General features: G+C 48.8%; 1 protein-coding gene and 1 long non-coding RNA gene across 9 annotated transcripts in view; both read left to right on the top strand.

Annotated features, from left to right (window-relative positions):
• Window positions 1-21985, top strand: part of RPH3AL (rabphilin 3A like (without C2 domains)) — a 937664-nt gene that overhangs the window by 699488 nt on the left and 216191 nt on the right. The window lies entirely within an intron of this gene.
• On the top strand, window positions 18230-19889 carry LOC143816225 (uncharacterized). Its single transcript, XR_013223902.1, has 2 exons — window positions 18230-18411; window positions 18533-19889. It is a non-coding gene; the product is annotated as an uncharacterized LOC143816225 (long non-coding RNA).

Here is a 21985-nt window from a genome sequence, read left to right as displayed (position 1 = left end):
TTGGATTCTCGTCTCTCTAGACGGAGGCTTCAGTATTTGGTCAAATGGAAGGGCTATGGTCAGGAGGATAATTCCTGGGTGGCCGCTTCTGATGTTCATGCGGCTGATTTGGTTCGTGCCTTCCACGCTGCTCATCCTGGTCGCCCTGGTGGTCTTGGTGAGGGTTCGGTGACCCCTCCTTAAAGGGGGGGTACTGTTGTGAACTATACTTCTTGGCTCCCTCTTGTGGTCACTAGTGATTTGGCACTTGGATTGTCTTTTACCAGGTTTGTACTCACCTGCTTCGTTAGGCCTGGGGTGTTGCTATTTAAACTTCCTGGATTCTCAGTCCAGTGCCTGACATCGTTGTAATCAGTTCATTTCTGTTTGCTCCTGTCTTCAGGTCCTGGTTCTTTGCAAGATAAGCTAAGTCCTGCTTTCTTACTTTTGTTTATTTGCATTTGTTCTTATTTTTGTCCAGTTTGTACAAAATGTGATTCCTGATATCGCTGGAAGCTCTAGGGGGCTGATATTCTCCCCCCTCACCGTTAGTCGGTTTGGGGGTTCTTGGATATTCAGCGTGGATATTTTGCAGGGTTTTTTGCTGACCATATAAGTCATCTTACTATCTTCTGCTATTTAGTCAGTGGGCCTCTCTTTGCTAAAATCTAGTTCATTCTTACGTTTGTCTTTTCTTCTTGCCTCACCGTTATTATTTGTTGGGGGCTTGTATTTCTTTGGGGTCTTTTCTCTGGAGGCAAGAGAGGTCTTATTTTCCCTGATAGGGTTAGTTAGTTCTCCGGCTGGCGCGAGACGTCTAGGATCAACGTAGGCACGTTCCCCAGCTACTGTTAGTGTTTGTGCTAGGATCAGCTATATGGTCAGCCTAGTTACCACTTCCCTATGAGCTGGAATTTATGTTTGCAGACTACGCTTAATCTTTGTGATCCCTTGCCATTGAGATCATAACAGGGGCCATAATGTTTGTGCAGCACTATATGGGGGCCATAACATTTGTGCAGCACTATATGGGGGCCATAACGTTTGTGCAGCACTATATGGGGGCCATGATGTTTGTGCAGCACTATATGGGGGGCCATAACGTTTGTGCAGCACTCTATGGGGGCCATAATGTTTGTGCGGGCCATAACGTTTGTGCAGCACTATATGGGGGCCATAATGTTTGTGCGGGCCATAACGTTTGTGCAGCACTATATGGGGGCCATAACGTTTGTGCAGCACTATATGGGGCCATAACATTTGTGCAGCACTATATGGGGGCCATAACATTTGTGCAGCACTATAATGGGGCAAGTGTCTGTATGGAGCATCTATGGGGCCATAACATTTGTGCAGCACTATATGGGGCAAGTGTCCGTATGGAGCATCTTATGGGGCCATAATCAACGTTTCTGCAGCATTATATTGGGCAAATGTGTCTATGGAGCATCTTATGGGGCCATTATTAACCTTTTAATTAATGCTATATGGAGCACTATGAGGAGTGTATTTTAATATATAGAGGACTATGAGGAGTGTATTATACTATATGGAGGACTGAGGAATGTACAATACTATATGGAGGACTATGGGGAGTGTATTATACTATAAGGAGGACTATGGGGAGTGTATTTTACTATAAGGAGGACTATGGGGAGTGTATTATACTATAAGGAGGACTATGGGGGTGCATTATACTTCTTATATGGATCCCCATGACTTCTATGTTAGCCCGTGATGAGTATAATGGTTTATTTTCTTTTATACATTACATAACAACGGTAGTACAGGGGACAAATATATCCCAGGATGGGGCACCGGATAGTTATTCAACTGAGGTCACACTATACAACTTTGCAATAAAGCTATAGTGTGCAAAATGAATAGGGAAAATATGAATTTGGGAGGAAAATATTTTGGCGAGGGGGAAGGGGGGCCCATTTGAAAGTTTGAACTGGGGCCCATAACTTTGTAGTTACGCCACTGGCTACAGCAACATGTGCACAATTTATAGAGAAGAAATTACTCATCTGTATGCAGTGTAGTGGCCATTCTCTGAGGCCGAGCTCATCTGCAGTACAAGAGAACAGCGACAAAATAGTGAACAGAGTTGTGTTGTTCCTGCTCTGTGCGCTGTGTACATCTGAATGCAGCTGAGGCAGCAAGCAGCTGATCAGTGTGGGTGCTGAGTGTCAGACCACCATGGATCTGATATTTCTGAAATATCAAACATAAAACATTGATGATCTAGCCTGGTTAATATCAGATCAGTCCGGGTCCAACACCAAACACTCCCACTGATCGTCTGTCTTTTAACACTTGTGGTGTTTGGATCTAAACATTATATTACGCTGAGCAGCATAGCTCTGTTCAATTTGTAGGGGCCACTGTTGGGTACTGCAGATCTCCTATTTAGGAGAATAGAGTTATTTCCTTCAGGAGTAGTGTTGAGCGATACCTTCCGATATCGGAAAGTATCGGTATCGGAAAGTATCGGCCGATACCATCAAAGTATCGGATCTCGCCGATTCCGATACCCGATCCCAATGCAAGTCAATGGGACGAAAATATCGGAATTAAAATAAACCCTTTCTTTCCTTGTAGGTTCATTCTACATGAAGGAAAACAACTAAGAATAATGTAGGATGTATTGGGGGAGGTGGCGGAGACATTAAAGGCATAGAGGTTTAGCCCAATCAAATAGAATAGCAGGAATTTTAATTTTTTTTTAAAGACGTTCGGAGTTACAAAGATATTGACTATGTTAAGATTTTTTTTTATTTTGTCAGATATTGATGTTTCACTACTTCCACGCCCTTCACCCTCTTTTTTACTTCTCCCACACTTTCTTCTTCATCATCATCAGCATCTTTGACATCAACTTCTTCACCTTATTCATCTTCTTCATCTTCAACCTATAATTTTTTTTTTACATTGTTCATATTCTTTTTATTTAACTATTGTTCTTCTTCATATTCAACTTCTTCATCATATTCTTATTTGTGACAGGCATTCCCGTAGTTGTTATCTATAAAAGTTTGAAGATTACACCTTCCGTTCTGCCTGTCACAAAAGAGTTACATTTGTCCGCGTTCAGTTTGGCCTGCAGCATCAAGCTTTATCCAGGGGCACCACGAGGAGGAACGGACTCACCCCCATACACTGCTTAGTCTTCTTCTGCTTATAATTTAGATAATATCTTTTGCTCTGATATTTAGTGTTATGCTTAATGTTATTCTGCTCTTTGTTCTGCAGCCTCTTGTTCTTCTGCTTCTCGGTCTCCCATGTCGTCGTCGTCTCCAGGGTCGTCGTCTCCAGGGTCGTCGTCTCCGGGGTCGTCATCATTGGGGTGGTCTTCAGGGTCATCGTCTCCAGGGTCGTCGTCATCTCAGTGGTTGTCGTCTCTGGTGTCGTCGTCACCTTAGGGGTGGTCTTCCGGGTCGTCGTCTTTAGGGTCTTGAACTTGGAAATGTAGCAGAAGGTACAAGAAGGCTGAGAAAATGCCGAGAAACAGCTGATAGAACTGGAACTCAGATGGCTACCCGAAGGTCCAAGAGCCAATGGAACTACCGAGAACCAGCTGACGTTACTGGAACCCGGTTACTAAGCAGGAGGTACCCATGCCTGAAAGCACTACCAAGGACCACCTGACGTTGGTGGAACTCGGATACCCAGAGGGAGGCACCTAAGCCAAAGGCTCTGCCCGGAACCAGCTGACGGTACTGGAACCAGGATGGGGAGCAGAAGGTACAAGAGCAAAAGACACTGCCGAGAACCAGCTGACGGTACTGGAACCCGGATGGGTAGCCGAAGGTCGAAGAGCCAATGGAACTACCGAGGACCAGCTGACGTTACTGGAACCCGGTTACTAAGCAGGAGATACCCATGCCTGAAAGCACTACCAAGGACCACCTGACGTTGGTGGAACTCGGATACCCAGAGGGAGGCACCTAAGCCAAATGCTCTGCCTGGAACCAGCTGACGGTACTGGAACCAGGATGGGGAGCAGAAGGTACAAGAGCAAAAGACACTGCCGAGAACCAGCTGACGGTACTGGAACCCGGATGGGTAGCCGAAGGTCCAAGAGCCAATGGAACTACCGAGGACCAGCTGACGTTACTGGAACCTGGTTACTAAGCAGGAGGTACCCGTGCCTGAAAGCACTACCAAGGACCACCTGACGTTGGTGGAACTCGGATACCCAGAAGGAGGCACCTAAGCCAAAGGCTCTGCCCGGAACCAGCTGACGGTGCTGGAACCAGGATGGGGAGCAGAAGGTAAAAGAGCAAAAGACACTGCCGAGAACCAGCTGACGGTACTGGAACCCGGATGGGTAGCCGAAGGTCCAAGAGCCAATGGAACTACCGAGGACCAGCTGACGTTACTGGAACCTGGTTACTAAGCAGGAGGTACCCGTGCCTGAAAGCACTACCAAGGACCACCTGACGTTGGTGGAACTCGGATACCCAGAAGGAGGCACCTAAGCCAAAGGCTCTGCCCGGAACCAGCTGACGGTGCTGGAACCAGGATGGGGACCTATTCAAGCTTGTCTTCCTAGAGCCCCAACTAGCGGTGTTGGAGCAAAGGGTCAGCAGGGGGAGCAGAGTGTAGGCCGAAGCCTGCACTGGAGGCATTTGTAGGTCTGTTGTGTCTGCGTGGCGTTTGCAGGACACGATGCCGGCTACACAGCAGGGGAACATCTGGCGGTGCTGAACCCCACTGACACATTGGCGGGTATTTTTCTCTGTGCAGCCAGCACTTCGGGGCACCAACTGGCGGTGTTAGAGCCCAGGCTCTGCAGGGGGAGCAGAGTGTAGGCTGAAGCCTAATTGAACCAATTTTAAAGGTAACGTTTAACCCCCCCTCAGGTGTTACAAACTAGAAGAGCCACGCCTTATGCAGCAGTAGTGCTGCACAAGTCAAAGGTTGCTCTTTTAATTTTATTCCTTGCACAAGCTGAATGAAACACGTACAACATTTTGGCCCTTATACAGTCAATCTGTCTTGGAGGCGGGAGTTCCCTTTGTAATGAGACGCAGCACAGCTGGCAAAAATACCACCTTGGTGCTTGGCGCGGCCTCCTGAGCATCGCATTTTGATGTACAGGAGTCTGCGTTGTTGCGTTATCCCTTGGCCATGCGCTGCCCGTCTTCTGACATCATTTCATATCGGCTGGTGCGGTTCGCGATGCCCATGAATCCCAGCCCCGCAGTGTCTTTACAGTGTTTCACACTGCGGGGCTGGGATTCATGGCCTGGCGCAGTACATATGTTCGCCTCTCGCTCGTGTCCTTACACCTGCTACAGACTGTGCGGCGTCAGCTGATCCCTTATCGCATGCCACGGCCATGAAGCCGCACAGTCTGAAGAAGGCGGAAGGAGCTGAGTGACAGCCGCACAGGCGCAGCCAGCCAAACAATGATGTCAGAAGAAGGGCTGTGCTACCAAGGGGGTTGTTGCGTGTCATTACAAAGGAAAGTCACACCTCAGGGACGTTTTAATGGTCTCAGGGGACACATTGTAGACGTGTTCCGTTCCACGTGTGCAAGGAGAATAAGTTTATGAGCCACCTTGCACACATGCAGCATTACTGCTGTACAAGGTGGCTGTAAAACATACAAACATCTGGGGGAGGGGTGACAGGTTCCCTTCAATTTCAGTTCTTGTGTCTGCGTGGCTTTTGCAGGACACGATGCCGGCTACACAGCAGGGGAACAGCTGGCGGTGCTGAACCCCACTGACACATTGGCTGGTGTTTTTCTCTGTGCAGCTAGCAGTACCGGGCCCCAACTGGCGGTGTTAGAGCCCAGGGTCAGCAGGAGGAGAGGGAGCAGAGTGTAGGCCGAAGCCTGCACTGGCGGCAGCTTTGTGTCTGCGTGGCTGTTGCAGGACATGTTGCCGGCTACACAGCAGGGGAACAGCTGGCGGTGCTGAACCCCACTGACACATTGGCGAGGTGTTTGGCTCTGTGCAGCCAGCACTTCCGGGCCCCAACTGGCGGTGTTAGAGCCCAGGGTCAGCAGGAGGAGAGGGAGCAGAGTGTAGGCCGAAGCCTGCACTGGCGGAAGCTTTGTGTCTGCGTGGTGTTTGCAGGACACGTTGCCGGCTACACAGCAGGGGAACAGCTGGCGGTGCTGAACCCCACTGACACATTGGCTGGTGTTTTTCTCTGTGCAGCTAGCACTCCCGGGCGCCAACTGGCGGTGTTAGAGCCCAGGGTCAGCAGGAGGAGCAGAGTGTAGGCCGAAGCCTGCAGTGGAGCAAGTTGAAAGGGAACCTATAACCCCCCCCAAGGCGTTTGTAGCTGAAAGAGCCATCTTGTACAGCACTAATGCTGGAAAAGGTAAACTTAGCTCTTTTAATTACGGTCCTTGCAAACGCTGTACTTGACACTTATGAAATGTGTCCCCTCCCACCGTTAAACCATCCGGTAGGTGGAACTTTCCTTCGTAATGTGACGCAGCACAGCAGTCATTCTTAACCCCTTGGCGCCGTGCGCCGCCTCCTCGGCATTGTTTGAATCTGTCCCGGAGCCTGCGCTGGTATGTTAGCCCTTGGCCATGCACACATTTTGCGCTGCCCGTCTTCTGACATCATTTGGTGTCAAGCTGACTGCGCCTGTGCGGCCGCGCTGGCCAAGATCCCGCCTCGCTGTGTCATCTAATGTAATCACTCTGCGGACCTGTGATCCATGGGCATGAGCAGTGCATATCCTCGCCTCTCACTCCCCTCCCTACGGCTTCTACAGACTGTGCGGCATCACGGCCGTGGCATGCTATTAGGGATCAGCTGACGTTGCACAGTCTGAAGAAGGCGTAGGGAGATGAGTGAGAGGCGGATGTTAAGATATGCACTGCGCATGTCCATGGATCACAGGCCCGCAGTGGGATTAAATCAGAAGACACTACGAGGCGGGATCTCGTCCAGCGCAGCCGCACAGGCGCAGCCAGCCTGACACCAAATAATGTCAGAAGACAGGCAGCGCTAAGTGTGCATGTCCAAGGGCTAACATAACAGCGCAGGCTCCGGGACAGATTCAAACAATGCTGAGGAGGCGGCGCACGGCGCCAAGGGGGTAAGAATGACGGCTGTGCTGCGTCACATTACGAAGGAAAGTTCCACCTACCGGACGGTTTAATGGTGGGAGGGGACACATTTCATAAGTGTTAGGTTCAGCATGTGCAAGGAGCACCACGAAAAGAGGCACTTTTTCCTTTTGCATCATTACTGCTGCACAAGGTGGCTCTTTCAGTAAGAAACGCCTGGGGGGGGCATGTTCCCTTAAATTTAAGTTGTTGTGCGTGGCGGTCGCATGACACGTTGCCGTATACACAGCAGGGGAGCAGCAGGCATTACTGAACCCCACTAACACATTGGCGAGGTGTTTGGCTCTTTGCGGACAGCACTTCCGGACAACAACTAGCGGTGTTGGAGCCCAGGGACAGCAGGAGGAGGAGGAGGTGGAGGAGAGAGGAGGGATTGCCACACACACAGCTGGGGAACAGCTGACGTTACTGAACCCCAATAACAGAGGAGCGACTGTTGACTGTGCGGACAGCACTTCCAGGCAACAACTAGCGGTGTTGGAGCCCAGGGACAGAAGGAGGAGGAGGAGGTGGAGGAGAGAGGAGGGATTGCCACACACACAGCTGGGGAACAGCTGACGTTACTGAACCCCAATAACAGAGGAGCGACTGTTGACTGTGCGGACAGCACTTCCAGGCAACAACTAGCGGTGTTGGTGCCCAGGGACAGAAGGAGGAGGAGGAGGTGGAGGAGAGAGGAGGGATTGCCACACACACAGCTGGGGAACAGCTGACGTTACTGAACCCCAATAACAGAGGAGCGACTGTTGACTGTGCGGACAGCACTTCCAGGCAACAACTAGCGGTGTTGGAGCCCAGGGACAGAAGGAGGAGGAGGAGGTGGAGGAGAGAGGAGGGATTGCCACACACACAGCTGGGGAACAGCTGACGTTACTGAACCCCAATAACAGAGGAGCGACTGTTGACTGTGCGGATAGCACTACCAGGCAACAACTAGCGGTGTTGGAGCCCAGGGACAGCAGGAGGAGCAGAGGAACACAGTGTAGGCCGAAGCCTGATTGGAGAAAGTCGAAAGGGAACCTTTAACCCCCCCCAAGGCATTTGTAGCTGTAAGAGCCAGCTTGTGCAGCACAAAGGATGCAAAAGGAAAAGGTGGCTCTTTTCATTATGCTACTTGCAAACACAGAACTAAACACTTATAAAATGTGTCCCTTGATACCGTGAGACCGTCCCGGAGGTGGGACTTTCCTTCGTAATATGACGCAGCACAGCCGTCATTCCTACCCCCTTGGCGCCGTGCCCCGGCTCCTCAGCGTTGTTTAATTCCGTCCCGGAGCCTGCGCTATGTTATCCCTTGGCCAGGCACACTTAGCGCTGCCCATCTTCTGACATCATTTGGTGTCAGTCTGGCTGCGCCTGTGCGTCCGCGCTGGCCGAGATCCTGCCTCGCAGTGTCGTCTAATGTAATCCCACCGCGGGCCTGGGATCCGTGGCCATGCGCAGTGCATATCCTCGCCTCTCACTCCTCTCCCTCCGGCTTCTTCAGACTGTGCGGTGTCACGGCCGTGGCATGCTATTAGGGATCAGCTGACGGCGCACAGTCTGAAGAAGGCGAAGGGAGATGAGTGAGAGGCGGAGGTGAAGATATGCACTGCGCATGCCCATGGATCCCAGGCCCGCAGTGTGATTAAATCAGAAGACACTGTGAGGCGGGATCTCGGCCAGCGCGGCCGCACAGGCGCAGTCAGCATGACACCAAATTATGTCAGAAGAGGGGCAGCGCTAAGTGTGCCTGGCCAAGGGATAACATAACAGCGCAGGCTTAGAGACAGAATCAAACAACGCTGAGGAGCCGGCGCACGGCGCCGGGGGGGTAAGAATGACGGCTGTCTGTTCTGCGTCACATTACGAAGGAAAGTCCCACCTCCGGGACGGTTTTACGGTATCAGTGAACACATTTTATAAGTGTTAAGTTCTGCGTGTGCAAGGAGCTAAACAAAAATAGCTACATTTTCCTTGTGCAGCATTACTGCTGCACAAGGTGGCTCTTTCAGTAACAAACGCCTTGGGGGGGGGGACAGGTTCCCTTACATTTCAGTTGTATTGTCAGCGTGGCGGTCGCAGGACACATTGCCGGCTACACAGCTGGGGATCAGCTGACGTTACTGACACCCAATAACACTGGGTCGTATGTTTTGACTGTGCAGATGGCACTTCTGAGCCTCAACTGGCGGTGTTGGAGCCCAGGAATTAAAGTTCAGGTGGTAGAAAGAGAACACAACTGGAGACCTGGATACTGTAGACAGTCACCTAATTATTTAATCAGGAAGAGGAGTGGCAAATTCCTGCAAGATCCAGGCCTGGTTCATTTTCAGGAAAGTAAACCGGTCAACGTTATCGGAGGATAGTCGCATGCGACGGTCAGTTAGTGCACCACCTGCAGCACTAAAGACGCATTCCGATAGTACACTAGCCGCAGGGCAAGCCAGCACCTCCAATGCATACTGGCTTAGCTCTGGCCATGTATCCAGCTTTGAGACCCAAAACTTGAAAGGGGAAGAGCCGTCTGGGAGTACAGCAAGAGGGCAAGACATGTAGTCTGTCACCATCTGACGGAACCGTTGCCTCCTGCTGACTGGAGCCGTCTGTGATGGTGTAGACTTTTGTGGCGGGCACACAAAACTGTGCCACAGTTGGGCCATACTGGTCTTGCCTTGGGCAGAGGCACTGCTTCTGCTCCCTCTTTGTGCAGAGCCTCCTCCACTGCCTGGACGCACTGAGCTGCTTTGTAATGCACTAGCAGCACTTCTCTCAGTTGGAATGGAGAAGATGATGGAATTCACCAGTGTCTCTTGGTACTCCCGCATTTTTCGCTCCCGGTTCAATGGTGTGATGAGGCTTTCTACGTTGTCCCGGTAGCGAGGATCGAGGAGGGTGAACACCCAATAATCAGACATGTTGAGAATGTGGGCGATGCGGCGGTCGTTTCTCAGGCACTGCAGCATGTAATCCACCATGTGATGCAGACTGCCAACTGGCCAAGAAATGCTGTCCCCTGCTTGAGGCGTGATCTCTGCCTGCTCGTCATCACCCCACTTTCGCTGTACACACTGACTAGTGGACAATTGTGTAACCCCCTCCTCTGGACGGATGTCTTCCTCCTCCATTGACTCCTCCTCATCCTCCTCACAAAGTGTCCCCTGCCTACGCGTTTGTGATGAACCACGTGGCGCTGACTGTCCAGAAGATGATGGAAATGGTGAATCCTCATCCTCCACCTCTTCCACAACATCATCCCTTAGCGCTTGCAGTGATTTTTCAAGCAGGCAGGTAAGGGGGACAGTCATGCTGACTAGTGCATCATCTGCACTCGCCATCCGCGTGGAATAATCGAAGGGACGCAAAACCTGGCAGACGTCCTTCATAGTGGCCCACTCTGTGGTTGTGAAGTCTGAACGGCGCGGAGTGCGACTTCTTTGCGCCTGATGCAGCTGGTACTCCATTACTGCTTGCTGCTGCTCACACAACCGCTCCAACATATGTAACATGGAATTCCACCTGGTAGGTAGGTCACATATGATGCGATGTTCCGGAAGGTGGAATCGGTGCTGCAGAGCCACAATGCGTGATTTTGCCGTGCTGGAACGCCGCAAGTGAGCACACTCTAGGCGGACCTTGTGCAGCAGTGCATCAAGATCCGGATAGTCCCTCAAAAAACTCTATATAGCAAACATGACCCAGACACATGAGCATAATAAACCGTAATAGATTACCCATAATCATGTGTCTTTTAGGACTAATAGACCCATCATCAGTATCATATAGAGACACCATAAACAGAGCAATGATGCAACTGGTCACTTTTGTATAGAAAAACTCAATATAATCTTTATTAATAATAATTTAAAAACACATCATAACATCAAACCAAATTTGGGGAACAGGGTGGATTTGGAGCACCTTATACACTCTGTGTGTTACATAGGTGACAGACGCCCATGTCCGGACTCAGAACCCACCACTAGATGTATATAACTGTGTACATGGTCCATAATGTGGACTTTAGCAAGCGTTCTTACTTCAATAGTATTGATACCGATCACCGGTTACCCTAAGAATACACTGCTAACATTACCACATGCCACATACCCCCAAAGAGAGTTACCACTAGATGGACATAAAAAGTCCAAAGAATCGGCTAAAATCATTACCTCTGTAGCGGGGGTATCAAGGTGAGCCTGTAGTCCGGGCAATGGCGTCTGCCCCAACGCGCGTTTCGGACCTAATCCTTTTTCAAGGGGCCCCTTGAAAAAGGATTAGGTCCGAAACGCGCGTTGGGGCAGACGCCATTGCCCGGACTACAGGCTCACCTTGATACCCCCGCTACAGAGGTAATGATTTTAGCCGATTCTTTGGACTTTTTATGTCCATCTAGTGGTAACTCTCTTTGGGGGTATGTGGCATGTGGTAATGTTAGCAGTGTATTCTTAGGGTAACCGGTGATCGGTATCAATACTATTGAAGTAAGAACGCTTGCTAAAGTCCACATTATGGACCATGTACACAGTTATATACATCTAGTGGTGGGTTCTGAGTCCGGACATGGGCGTCTGTCACCTATGTAACACACAGAGTGTATAAGGTGCTCCAAATTCACCCTGTTCCCCAAATTTGGTTTGATGTTATGATGTGTTTTTAAATTATTATTAATAAAGATTATATTGAGTTTTTCTATACAAAAGTGACCAGTTGCATCATTGCTCTGTTTATGGTGCCTCAAAAAACTCTGCACGACCAAATTGAGCACATTTGCCAGACATGGGATGTGAGTGAGGTTGCCGAGGCCCAGAGCTGCCACCAGATTTCGGCCATTATCACACACTACCATGCCTGGCTGGAGATTCGCTGCCACAAACCACACATCGCTCTCCTGCTTGATGGCATTCCAGAGCTCCTGCGCTGTGTGGCTTCGATTCCCCAAAGAAATTAATTTCAAGACGGCCTGTTGACGTTTGGCCACGGCTGTGCTCATGTCGGTCGTAACAGGTAAACGTTCACGGGTCCATGTGGAGGTGGACTGTGATGGCTCCTGCAGCGATGATTCTGAGGAACTGGTGTAAGAGGAGGAGTCAATGTGTTAAGACTGGATTCCTGCAATCCTTGGAGTGGGCAGGACACGTCCTGCGCCACTCGCACGATCTGTACCCAGCTCAATAACATTAACCCAATGGGCTGTGAGGGAAAGGTATCGCCCCTGTCCATGTTGACTGGTCCACGCATCGGTGGTGAGGTGGACCTTGCTACTGACGGCGTTCAGTAGCGTGTGTTTTATGTGTCCCTCCACATGCTTGTGCAGGGCAGGGACAGCTTGCCTGCTGAAGTAAAAGCGGCTGGGCACATTGTACTGTGGGACTGCCAATTACATCAAGTCACGGAAGCTGTCAGTCTCCACCAGCCTGAATGACAGCATTTCCAGTGACAGAAGTTTGGCAATGCCTGCAGTCAGAGCCTGTGCTCGTGTGTGGTTTGACGAGAAAGGCCACCTTTTCTCCCATGCCTGTACTACCGATGGCTGTAGACTGGGCTGGGAGTGTGAGGATGCCTGGGAACGTGGTGCTGCGGGTGGAATTACAGTGGGTCTCTGGACAACAGGGCCAGAGGTTCTTCCACGGCGATCCTGGGAGGAAGCCGAACCAGCTGCGTGTGAGCTGGAGGAAGAGGCAACACAAGCTGAAGAGGTGGTAGCTGCCGCTGTTGGTTGGCCTAGCTCTTCAGTGTGTTTTTCTAACTCCGCCACGTGCCTGGTCCGCACATGTTTCCACATGTTGGAGGTATTGAGGTTGCTGACATTTTGACCTCTTTTGACTTTGTGATGACACACCTTGCATTTGACATAGCAAATGTCATCTGCAACTGTGTCAAAAAAGGACCAGGCACTGCAAGTCTTGGGAGCGCCCTTTTTGGCTTTTGAAAGAGACATGCTCCTAACGGGTGCCAAAGTGGAGGCTGCAGGATCCGCAGTCTTCCCGCTCCCTCTCCCTCTTTGGCCCGTTCGGGGAATCTCTTCCTCAGAGCTGCTCCCACCACCTTCCTGTCCCTCACGCCAAGATGGGTCAAGGACCTCATCATCTACACTACCCTCTGCCACCAACTGCTCCTCCTGGGTAGTCTCAGCAGCAGAGCATGCACCAGAAAGTGGCACCTGAGTGTCATCAGCGGATGCGTCCTGCGATGTGGTGACCGGAGGCACTGGCCCACCCGCCTCTTCAGACTCAGAGAGAAAAAGCTGTTGGGCATCACTGCACCCTGCCTCTTCTTCCATTTCTCCAATGCTGCTTGGCTGGCCCCCTGTTTCCAAGCCAAGAGATTCAGAGAACAGAAGTAGAGACGGCTCCTGTCCTGGGCTCTCTGTCTGCCTGGGCAATTTGGCAGGTGGTGAAGAGACAGATGGGTGCTCTCCAGTGCTCTGTGTCTGAGAGGATGTGGCACTAATTGAAGTCGATGCATTAGCTGCCATCCATCCGACAACGGCTTCAATTTGGTCTTCACGCAGCAGCGGTGTACGGCGCTCTCCGACAAAGCTGCGCATGAACGACTGTTCCCTGCTGAAAGTGGGTGCTGATGAGTCACCGGTGCCCACAGCAGGCACAGAATCCCCATGTCCTCTCCCTGCTCCGCGCCCACGCCCACGTGCCTTACTCCCTGCCTTCTTCATCTTGGTTGACTGATAAAGATAAGCAGAAAAGTACTAACGGCTTTGTGTGCTTATTCCTGAACAGCTCCTAACAGGTATAAGAAACACTAATTTTCTAAAGTGTGGACTAGACTTTAATATTAGCTAATGTGGCCTACACAAATGTAAAGTGGTGTGTTTGGTGAACTTTATTATTTATTTATTTTTGGGGGGCTGAACTGACAACAGGGAGAGCTGCAGTCACACGGAGACCGTGCAGACAGCCGTAAACGGCGCTGCAAGCCCAAAAACACTCCTCTACGTTGTCCTATGTAGTGTTTTTCCACAAGTTAGCTGGATACGGGTGGAAAGACACTAATAGGAATTTTTTGAAAAAATGTGCAGCAGCCTGCACTACTTAAAACAAAAGGAAAATTGATTTTACGGTATGACGCAGTGAAGAACCCTGAGCTGGATACAACCGGCTATGGCTGCACACAGACTACAGGGCGAGCTGCAGTCACACGGAGACCGTGCAGACAGCCGTAAACGGCGCTGCAAGGCCCAAAAACACTCCTCTACATTGTCCTATGTAGTGTTTTTCCACAAGTTAGCTGGATACGGGTGGAAAGACACTAATAGGAATTTTTTGAAAAAATGTGCAGCAGCCTGCACTACTTAAAACAAAAGGAAAATTGATTTTACGGTATGACGCAGTGAAGAACCCTGAGCTCGATACAACCGGCTATGGCTGCACACAGACTACAGGGCGAGCTGCAGTCACACGGAGACCGTGCAGACAGCCGTAAACGGCGCTGCAAGGCCCAAAAACACTCCTCTACGTTGTCCTATGTAGTGTTTTTCCACAAGTTAGCTGAATACGGGTGGAAAGACACTAATAGGAATTTTTTGAAAATATGTGCAGCAGCCTGCACTACTTGAAAAAAAAAAAAATTTTGAACAGTATGAGGCAGTGAACCACCCTCCCTGAACTGAATACAACCAGCTATGGCCTATGGCTGCACACAGACTAGAGAGTGGGCTGCACACACACACACACACACACACACACACACAGAGACCTTGCAGATCGCTGTGAAAACAGCGCTGCAAGGCAAAAGCAAGGTGATTAGTAGGTGAACACAGCGGTTGCTAAATTAGCCTTGGAAAAGAACAATGAAGCAAATCGCTATCTCTAAACTGGCCCTCAGTCAGCAAACAGCGTCCTGTCACTAACTGAATTCACAGCAGAGTGAGCGCAAAATGGCGCCAGCGACTTTTAAACTGCAGCATGACATCATTTCAGCAGCCAATCACAGCCTTGCCAGTAGTTTCATGCCCTCCATGCTGAACAGGATGTGCCCACACTTGGAATCATTCTCATTGGCTGAATTCGTGCAGTTTGAATCTGGGAACTTCCGATTCCGTTATCCGATACGCGGCAAGTATCGGAATCCCGGTATCGGAATTCCGATACCGCAAGTATCGGCCGATACCCGATACTTGCGGTATCGGAATGCTCAACACTATTCAGGAGTACTACAATGCTGCTAATAAGCTACAGATAGCAAATATTAGAGTAGGATAGGAAGGACAGTGAAGTATCTTTCCTAGTTAGTATTTTGAGTGAGATATACGGTAACTAGTAGAGATGAGTGGACTGATTCACAGAGGATTCCTGCTGAACACACAAAAAAAATATTCTTACCACCATTTCACACACTGCTAAATTGTCAGAGAACAGGCTAATTTTCCCAAAATTTCCTTGCAGCTATCACTTGACATTGTGTAATGCAGCCAATCAGGTAGAAATATCACAGGGACTAAAGAAGATGGAGCCCAGCCATGGAGCGCCATTTTAAGATTTTACAGTGTAGTGATAGGAGGTCAGATCTAATTACACATAGGAATAGAAAAAGGCCTAAATCTGAATGTGATGTACTATTGCATTGCCAATGCACATTCAAAATGTGAGTGCTAGTCTGTAAATAATAATACAAAAATTCAAGTGATAGAGTGGCTGGACTTGCATAGTCATTGAGATTGAGAACTGATTGTTCTGTGATATACTGCAATAACAGCACTTTAGTAACATTATTTTGTATTCTTCACAAACAAAAAGGGAAGTTTTATTACCCCTCTGTTCTAATTTTGCTACTACAGAAAAATACTAAAACAAAGGCTTCTTTGTCAAAAATGTGCTTCCTGGCTTGTAAAATAAGCCATGACTTATTTTTTTTATAAAGGAAAGAGCTAAAGATTGTACAGAACAGGGTGTCGGTACAGGGGTAGCACTGCTGCAGCAAAGCATGTCCTCTGAAAGCCGGAGGAGTGTCTGCTCCAGTAAGGGGAGAAAGAGGCGAGCAGGGCAGGCCAGACAGGTGCTGGTAGTGGGGGATTCAATTATTATGGGAACACATAGACAGAACGCAAAGACAGGGATCGTCGAACAGTGTGCTGCCTATCAGGCGCTCGAGTCCGACACATCGCTGATCGGGTTGACAGATTACTGGGAGGGGCTGGTGAGGACCCACCTGTCATGGTGCAAATTGGCACAAATGACACCGCTAGAGGTAGGTGGAAGGTCCTTAAAGATGATTTCAGGGAATTAGGCTGCAAGCTTAAAGCAAGGACCTCCAAGGTGGTATTCTTTGAAATACTGCCTAAACTAAGTGCCACGCCAGAGAGGCAGTGGGAGATTAGGGAGATAAATAAGTGACTTGGGAATTGGTATAGGAAGGAAGGGTTTTGGTTCCCGGAGAACTGGGACGACTTCTCAGTTGGCTACAGGTTCTACGCTAGGGATGGGCATCTTATGGGGCCCATCATCAGGGGTGAACATAGCCTCTCTGCTGCCTGAGGCAAACTGCAAAATAGCGCCCCCCCCGTTGTAAAATCAGTACAAATAAATCTTGGTTACTCTGTACTAGCCTAACCTGACGCACATGTACAATACATACGGTACACTTTTAAATAGGAATATATTTAGGAAATAGGCTGGGGTCACACTTGGCGTAAGACAATACGCCACGTATTATACGTCCGTACTACGGCCGTAATACGGAGAAATGTTCCCAAAATATTGATCCATAGTCAGGGTGTGTCAGCGTATTTTGCGCATGGCATCCTCCGTATGTAATCCGTATGGCATCCGTACTGCGAGATTTTCTCGCAGGCTTGCAAAACCGACATCTAATGGATTTATGTGCTCAAATGTTCGGGAAAACATATATACAGTATATATGTCATTGAGACACATATATATATATATTCTGTATTTATATTTACTTCAGCGCGATCTCTGTGACAAGCCGGTAATTCAATTGCCGGCTTCTCATTTCTCCTTCCCAAACCCGACAGGATATGAGACATGGTTTACATACAGTAAACCATCTCATATCCCCCTTTTTTTTGCATATTCCACACTACTAATGTTAGTAGTGTGTGTATGCAAAATTTGGGCGCTGTAGCTGCTAAAATAAAGGGTTAAATGGTGGAAAAAATTGGCGTGGGCTCCCGCACAATTTTCTCCGCCAGAGCGGTAAAGCCAGTGACTGAGGGCAGATATTAATAGCCAGGAGAGGGTCCATGGTTATTGGCCCCCACTGGCTACAAACATCTGCCCCCAGCCACCCCAGAAAAGGCACATCTGGAAGATGCGCCTATTCTGGCACTTGGCCACTCTCTTCCCACTCCCTGTAGCGGTGGGATATGGGGTTATGAAGGGTTAATGCCACCTTGCTATTGTAAGGTGACATTAAGCCAGATTAATAATGGAGAGGCGTCAATTATGACACCTATCCGTTATTAATCCAATTGTTTGAAAGGGTTAAAAAACCCACACACAGACATGATTTAAAAGTATTTTAATGAAATAAACACAGCGGTTGTTTTAATATTTTATTGCTCTCTCAATCCATTTGCAGACCCTCGCTTGGCAAAACAATAAATGCACAAAATACGTCCGTAAAACACGCATGTGTGACCCTGGCCATAGAAAAGATTTTTTAAGCCTCCACCACAACAAGGCAGACTCTTTTGGCCCAGCTCTACTCTACTCTAACGTATTAAACATTTGTTAAAATTTCCAATACAATTTAGGTATATTTTTATTTTCCAATTTTTAAAATGATCAATAATATCACATATAGGGGACAAATACCATTGCACCATGACCAAACCATATATTACCTCCACATAGTGACCTATAATACCACATACAAAGGAACAAATACCACCACACCATGTCCAGACACCATATTACCACCTCAGTGACAGAATAATACCACATACAAGGAACAAATACCACCACACCATGACCAGACCACATATTACCACCATATACAAGGAACAAATAGCGCCACACCTAGCCGGACAACATGTTACCACCACATAGTGACTGAATACTGCAATACTGATCATTAACAAAAAAAAAAACACAATACTAATATCACCTTATGTGCTATTATACACAGGAGATCTGTACTTAGTATGCAGTGTCTGTGTACAAGTATGCAGTGTCTGTGTACAGGTAATAGTGATCACCGATGACATTATACACAGGAGCTCTGTATATAGTGTATAGTGTACAGGGAATACAGTGATCACCAGTGACGTACACAGGAGCTCCGTATATAGTGTCAGTGTACAGGTAATATAGTGATCACCGGTGACATTATACACAGGAGCTCTGTATATAGTGTATAGTGTACAGGTAATACAGTGATCACCAGTGACGTACACAGGAGCTCCGTATATAGTGTCAGTGTACAGGTAACATAGTGATCACCGGTGATATTATACACAGGAGCTCTGTATACAATGTCAGTGTGCAGGTAATACAGTGATCACCAGTAGCATTATACACAGGAGGTCTGTATACAATGTCAGTGTGCAGGTAATACAGTGATCACCGGTGACATTATACACAAGAGCTCTGTATATAATGTATAGGTAATGCAGTGATCACCGGTGACATTATACACCGGACCGCTGTATATAGTATGCAGTGTATAGTGTGCATGTACATGTAATACACTAACTCACCAGTGACATCTCTAGGTGAAGTCCTTCATCTTCGCTTTTAATCTTCATCCAGCACAGACCGCCATCACGTCTTCCAGCCAGGGCTCATCTCTGCAGGAAATAACAAAGTTCTCTAGACCACTACTTCCAGAACACATTACTTAATTTTATCCCAAAGTCTAAACTACACCAGATGAAGAAAAAAAGCGAGTGTGTTGCTCTGCACATTAACAGGAGCGCCTCCCCTATTTAAAACAGTATCCTCAAAAAAATAAATAAATACATCACGGCAGTAATAATATCCCTTAATTAGCATATAAATCAGGAATTGAACAATCTACAAAATAGATTATCTGTGTAGAAAGGTGCATATTAAAATTTATCCTTTATTAGGTAAAATTGTAAAAAGCCAAATTAGTCAAACAAAAACAAAGGGGTACCACACTGAAGGAAGTGCCCTATAACCAATGAACAGAAAAAGGGGGGGAGGGTTGTTAAAAAGGTACCACTGGCCTCTCAGATCCTCAATATTAATCTGACCTGATAGCAAAATGACTATAGTTGTTAAAGGGAAAGGAAGAACAGAGAGAAAGAAAGGAGAAAGGAAGAACAGAGAGAAAGAAAGGAGAAAGTAAGAACAGAGAGAGAAAGAAAGAGGGGAAAGAAAGAACCGAGAGAGAAAGTAAGAACAGAGAGAGAAAGAAAGAGGGGAAAGAAAGAAAGAAAGAAAGAAAGAAAGAACAGAGAGAAAGAGGGGAAAGAAAAACAACAGAGAGTGAAAAAAAGAACAGAGAGAGAGAAAGGGGAAAGAAAGAGGGGAAAGAAAGAGCAGAGAGAGAAAGAAAGAGGGGGAAGAAAGAAAGAACAGAGAGAAAGGAAGAACAGAGCGAGAAAGGAAGAACAGAGAGATAGGAAGAGGGGAAAGAAAAAGAAAAGAGCGAAAGAAAGAACAGAGAGAAAGAGGGGAAAGAAAGAAAGAACAGAGAAAGAAAGAGAAAATAGAGAGGTAAAAAAGGGAAAGAAACAACAGAGATATAGAAAGAACAGAGCGAAAAAAGAGAGAGAGAGAGAACAGAGAAAGAAAAATTGAACACAGATAGAAAGAACAGAGAGAGAAAGAAAGAATGATTAGAGAGGGAAAGAAAGAAAGATTAGAGAGGGAAAGAACAGAGAGAGAGAGAATGAAACAGAGAGAGAAAGAAAGATTCTATAAAGATACTACAGCAGCTTGGCTTCCATTGTAATGCCCACCTGAGCCTCCCGATGCAGGACATATCATGATCCTCTCACATGGCCAGCATCCCCGATTCACAGGCGATCCCGCTGTCAGAGGGCATGGTGATGGATCTGAATCATTCCCTGAAGTGCCTCCATGGTTCCGTCACAATCTCCTCCCAAAATTACCTCATTTCCTGTCAGCTTCCAGCACGTCACTTCTGGTGGAACATCACGTGCGAGTTTTAAAGTGCTCCTCGGGGCTCCGCCGTGTACTCCTGTGTCGCGGGAAAAGTAAGCTCCCGGCTGGAACAGCGGGGCAGACTCTCAAAATCAGGACTGTCCTGCTGGATCCAGGACGGTTGGGAGGTATGAAATTTGCTCCTCACCATTCACCGACTTCATACACGCACGGCTCTGCACACGTTATACACACACGTTTCTCCTTTGTATGCCTTGTACACACACAGCTCCGCTCCGTACACCTCGTGCACACACACAGCTCCACTCAGTGCACATGCGGCTCTGCTCCGTACACCTTGTACACACGCGGCCACGCTACGTACACCTTGTACACACGCGGACACGCTACGTACACCTTGTACACACGCGGCCACGCTACGTACACCTCGTACACACATGGCTCCACTCCGTAAACTTTGTACACATGCGGCCCCGCTCCATACACCTTGTATTTAAGTGGCTCCGCGCCGTACACACAAGGCTCTGCTCCGCTCTGTACACACATGGCTCAGCTCTGTACACTTCGTACACACAGGGCTCCATTTTGCACACCCCGTACAGATCCGGCTCTGCTCTGTACACCAAGTACACACACAGCTCCGCTCCATACACCTTGTACTCACACGGCTCCCCTCCGTACACCATGTACTTATGCGGCTCCATGCCATACATCCCGTAGATACACGGCTCTGCTCCACTCCGTACACATACATGGCTCAGCTCCATACAATTTGTACACCCCGTACACACGCGGCTCCGCTCAGCACACCCCGTACACACACGGCTCCGCTCCATACACCCCGAACACACACGGCTCCACTCCATACACCCCGTACACACACGGCTCTGCTCCATACACCTCATACACACACAGCTCCGCTCCATACACACGCGGCTCTGCTCCGTACACCTCGTACACACACGGCTTTGCTCCATACACCTCGCACACATACGGCTCCGCTCCATACACCTCGTACACACACGGCTCCGCTTCGTACACCTCATACACACACGGCTCTGCTCGGTACACCTCATACACAAACGGCTCCGCTCCATACACCTCCCACACACGCGGCTTTGCTCCATACACCTTGCACACACGCAGCTTCGCTCCATACACCTCGCACACACGTGGCTTCACTCCATACACCTCGTACACACACGGCTCTGCTCCATACACCTCGCACACACACGGCTCCGCTCCGTACACCTCGTATACTCACGGCTTCTCTCCATACACCTCGTACACTCACGGCTTCTCTCCATACACCTCGCACACACGCGGCTTTGCTCCATACACCTCGCACACACGTGGCTTCACTCCATACACCTCGTACACACACGGCTCTGCTCCATACACCTCGCACACACACGGCTCCGCTCCGTACACCTCGTACACTCACGGCTTCTCTCCATACACCTCGCACACACGCGGCTTCGCTCCATACACCTCGCACACACACGGCTCCGCTACATCCACACTGTAAACTCCTCCTGACCCCACACATAAACTTCCCTTCATCCAGCACCAAGACAACCAGCACAGCAGAGTCCTGCATGCATACACCGTGGCCACTGATCATGTGACCCTTGACCCCTCCCCTCCTGTGACCTCATCACAGGTCCTGTGTGCACAGAAACCAGAACAGCCTTCTTTGAGCAGCCCAAGTAGATGCAGTAGAGGAGCAACTTCAGCTTCAGGACCTGTAATGATGTCACGATCACGTGACCGGTCACGTGAGGCGGGGAGGGCTGGAGGGAAGGATTCAGGATGCAAATTCAGTTACTATTGCGGCAGAATCTAT

The sequence above is a fragment of the Ranitomeya variabilis genome, chromosome 3 (assembly GCF_051348905.1).
Source record: "Ranitomeya variabilis isolate aRanVar5 chromosome 3, aRanVar5.hap1, whole genome shotgun sequence".
Classification (NCBI taxonomy): Eukaryota; Metazoa; Chordata; class Amphibia; order Anura; family Dendrobatidae; genus Ranitomeya; species Ranitomeya variabilis.
This window is presented reverse-complemented; position numbering and strand designations above follow the sequence as displayed.